The sequence below is a fragment of the Schistocerca piceifrons genome, chromosome 7 (assembly GCF_021461385.2).
Source record: "Schistocerca piceifrons isolate TAMUIC-IGC-003096 chromosome 7, iqSchPice1.1, whole genome shotgun sequence".
Lineage (NCBI taxonomy): Eukaryota > Metazoa > Arthropoda > Insecta > Orthoptera > Acrididae > Schistocerca > Schistocerca piceifrons.
The window spans coordinates 458,356,134-458,360,822 of record NC_060144.1 but is presented as its reverse complement, the minus strand read 5'-3'; the positions used below and the strand labels follow the sequence as shown (position 1 = coordinate 458,360,822).

The 4,689-nt window shown below is 43.1% G+C and overlaps 1 non-coding gene across 1 annotated transcript; it reads right to left on the bottom strand.

The window, feature by feature from the left end:
* Window positions 1-3,204: 3,204 nt before the first annotated feature.
* Trnaa-cgc lies at window positions 3,205-3,277 on the bottom strand. Its single transcript has one exon. It is a non-coding gene; the product is annotated as a tRNA-Ala (tRNA).
* Window positions 3,278-4,689: the final 1,412 nt, after the last annotated feature.

The window sequence follows — 4,689 nt, the reverse complement described above, 5'->3', positions numbered from 1 at the left end:
CTTTATACAAGTATTTTACTTTAACATCTCTGGTTTTGGAAAGAAATCGTTAAAATCAGATGAGGTGATTTAATTAAAGTTGATGGACGTCTGATCATTGACTTACAATGAGTTGTAACCATATGATATTTGCGGTTTACAAGACCACTTTAATAAATAATCTAGAAAATTGTACAAAAATACAAAAGTTTGTGCTCCCTAGGAATTTCTGGCCGTTTCTAGAACTAGTATCAGATGGGGCTGACAAGCCTGCCTCGTGAATGGGATGCTGGGAATCAGTGAAACAAGATTACGGCATCCTTGCTATTTTGCACCAACGTGGAGCAGCGGAATGTCATCAGATTTCCGTTAGTTGAAGGGGTAAATTCAATCTAAATTGATGACAGGATGGCCGTACAATATGATGAAAGTTGTCTGAGTCGGATACTTGTACGAATGGGCAGATACGTTCAAACGGGGTGTAATATCTGATGTAGTTTCGCCGCGTCCATAACGCTCTGTCTGTGCAGTCACGGGAAGCAACATCGCGTGAGTTGATGAGCTGGTACGGGAAGACGGGGAAATTACGGTGAGTCATAATTTAGCAACAATGGCCGTAGGGTCATTGTCCACGATGTTTTGATGTTCAAGGAAATGTGTTCGAAGTTACTTTCAAAACATTTGACATCATAAGCGAAAGAAATGCGCGTTGTTGTGTGCATACAGCTTTCGGACACAATGAGGTTGAAGGGAAGGGATTTCTTTATCATACTGCAACGAGAGGTGAAAGTTATGTTCATATTTACGAAGCTGAACGCAGCGAGCTTCAGTGGATCGGCGTCTATTCTTCATCTACAAAGCCCAAGATGGTTCGAACCGAAGGTATCGCTGTCTTTGTTTTGGGACCATAAGGGAGCAAATCTTGAACATTACATTAAAACGAACTCGTCGCCAGGCCGCAAAGGCCCAAGGGATGTCTACAGACCACCGCGTCAACCTCCACCTTGCGCCGTGATGCGGATGCGGCGTGGGGGTGCATGTGGTCAGCACAACTGTCTCCTGGCCGTTTTGGAGACTTTACAGACCCTGGAGCCGCCACTACACTGTCAGGTAGCTCCTCAGTTGACATGACGAGGCTGAGTGCACCCCCTACCAGTCTTCCCAACAAGCAATAACTCTTTTCAATACAGAGAATCGAACCCGGGTCCTTCACATGGCGGTCCTCTACGCCTACTCAGCTACGGACGTACACGTTGAGCATTCAAGGACGAATGGTTAAAATGTGAACAGTGGACGTACGGAACTCTTATTCGTGAAAATCTGAAGCCAGCAAATTCTGAGGAAGCGACGTGAACCGGTGCCCAGTGGCCTCGTGTGATGACAAAGCGAGGCGACTCGCTGTTAATTACCTTGCCCCCTCCCCCCTGTACTCCCCGGAACTGACATACTCTCATTATCACGTTTTTAATCCACTGAAAGAAGTTCCTAGGGGCACAAACTTCGCGGATGTTGAGGAAGCCCGGGCAGCAGTGCCTTACTGGTTGCACATTCTCCCTCAAGAATTCCTTGCATGTGGTAAAGTGAAGGTTAATCTAGAACTGGCGTAAGTGCATAGAACTTTAGGTGGATTAGGTGGGGAGTTCCACTCTCGTAATACTTTTAAAAAAATATGTTTCTTAATTGAATAGCCATTGTACGTTGTGTAACAGTATTGCAGAACTGCAGACTCACATTCACATACATGCACTACATTATAATTAATAACACATAAAAAATACAGAATTATAAAACTCACAAGGGAAATAGTAACGGCTATATTTTGCAGTCAGTATAGGGCTAAGAAACGACTGAGGCGGCTTTGATTCATATTGAATCATCTACGAGTGAAACGTCCCCTATTTTTAGCGCAACGCAATCTGACTTTCCATAAACCCTACAAAAGAATGGCCCTGACTAACAATAACCTATACCTTTCATGACTCATTTACCTCTCAAAAATCTTCGTTACTCAAACTACCGCAATGCAGCGTACGCCAATACTGCCAGCTGAATAAAAGATTCTAACTACTTAAGGCACTAACTACTGATAGGCATAGTTAGAATATGAAAGATTTTAATAGAGAACAAACAATGTATTTACCTTAATAGTGTTCAAAAGTCATAATATATATATCAGTGCATGACATCCAGTCTTGCAAATTTACTCTCTCTAATGGACACACGTCCAGATCATCCGCTCTCAAAACTCCGCCATATCTCTCCTCACATCCACCACTGCTGGCGGCTCACCTCCAACTGCGCAACGCTACGTGTTGTTCACATCCAACTGCCCAACACTACAATAGCGAATATTACAACAATGCTAACCAGCCACAGTCTACACACCGCACAGCCAGTGATTTTCATACACAGCGCTACGTGACGTTACCAACATAAAAACCTAAACAGCCTACTTACACGAGGTACATTCAAGTTACAACCGCTCCCACTTTATTCTTCAGGACTGGAAACAGAAACATGGAGTGTATTTTAAAATACGCATGTATTGATTGCGTCATGGAGGTGGCGGCCTGTATGGCCACAGAACTCTAACATCATTGGCGAAATGAGAACTGTTTTAGATACTTAGAATGGCAACCTTTTCGTTAGGAGTGCAGCAGGTAAGGATTCATTCTCTCCATTTGCGTCATATGACAGTGGTCGAAATTCATCGTTAGTTAACACATAGTCTCGGATGTGTCCAATGTGCGTCCGTAGGTTCGACAGTTCACAGAAGTCAGAACGCTGTATGACAACATTTACATCTACATCTACATGGATACTTTGAAAATCACATTTAAGTGCCTGGCAGAGCGTTCATCGAACCACCTTCACAGTTCTCTATTTTTCCAATCTTGTATAGCGTGCGGAAAGAATGACCACGTATATCTTTCCATACGAGCTCTGATTTCCGTGATTTTATCGTGGTGATCGTTCCTCCCTATGTAGGTCGGTGTCAACAAAATATTTTCGCATTCGTAGGAGAAAGTTGGTGATTGGAATTTCATAAGAGGAGGAGGAGGATATTAGTGTCTAACGTCCCGTCGACAACGAGGTCATTAGAGACGGAGCGCAAGCTCGGGTTAGGGAAGGATGGGGAAGGAAATCGGCCGTGCCCTTTCAAAGGAATCATCCCGGCATTTGCCTGAAGCGATTTAGGAAAATCACGGAAAACCTAAATCAGGATGGCCGGAGACGGGATTGAACCGTCGCCCTCCCGAATGCGAGTCCAGTGTGCTAACCACTGCACCACCTCGCTCGGTGGAATTTCGTAAGAACATTCCGTCGCAACGAAAAACGAATTTTTTTAAATCATGTCTAGCCCAAATCCTGTATCATTCCTGTGACACTCTCTCCCATATTTCGCGATTATACAAAACGCGCCGTCTTTCTTTGAACTTTTCGGTATACTCCGTCAGTCCTATCTGGTAAGGATCCCACAACACGCAGCAGTATTCTAAAAGAGGACGGACAAGTGTAGTGTAGCCAGCCTCCTAAGTAGGTCTGTTACATTTTCTAAGTGTCCTGCTAATAAAACGCAGTCTCTGTTTAGCCTTTCCCACAAGATTTTCTGTGTGTTCCTTCCAATCTAAATTGTTCGTAATTGTAATGCCTAAGTATTTAGTTGAATTTACGGCAGATTCGACTGATTTATCGTGTAACCTAAGTTTAACGAATTCCTTTTAGCACTCATGTGGATGACCTCGTTATTTAAGGTCAACTGCCACTTTCCGCACCATTCCGATATTTCTTCTACATCGTTTTGCAGTTTGTTTTGATCTTCTGATGATTTTATTAGTCGACAAACGACAGCGTCAACTGCAAACAACCGAATACAGCTGCTCAGATTGTCTCCCATATCGTTTATATAGATAAGGAACAGCAAAGGGCCTATAACACTAACTTGGGGAACGCCAGAAATCACTTCTGTTTCACTCGATGACTTTCCGTCAATTACTACGAACTGTGACCTGTCTGACTGGAAATCACAGATCCAGTCACATAACTGAGACGATATTCCATAAGCACGCAATTTCACTACGAGCCGCTTGTGTGGTACAGTGTCAAAAGCCTTCTGGAAATCCAGAAATACGGAATCGATATGAAATACCTTGTCAATAGCACTCAGCACTTAATGTGAATAAAGAGGTAGTTGTGTTTCACAGGAACCATGTTTTCTAAACCCATGTTGACTGTGTGTCAATAGACCGTTTTCTTCGAGGTAATTCCTTATGTTCTAACACAATATGTGTTCTAAAATCCTGCTGCATATCGACTTTAACGATATGGACCTGTAATGTAGTGGATTACTCCTACTAACCTTCTTGAATATTGGTGTGACCTGTGCAACTTTCCAGTCTTTGGGTACGGATCTTTCATCGAGCGAACGGTTGTATATGATTGCTAAGTATGGAGCTAATGCATCAGCATACTCCGAAAGGAACCTAACTGGTATACAGTCTGGATCAGAAGACTTGCTTCTATTAAGTGATTTAAGTTGCTTCACTACTCCGAGGATATTTACTTCTACGTTACTCATGTTGGCGGCTGTTCTCGATTTGAATTCTGGAATATTTACCTTGTCTTTTTTTTGTGAAGGCATTTCGGAGGGCTGTGTTTAGTAACTCTGCTTTTGCAGCACTGTCTTCGATAGCATCTCCATTGATATCG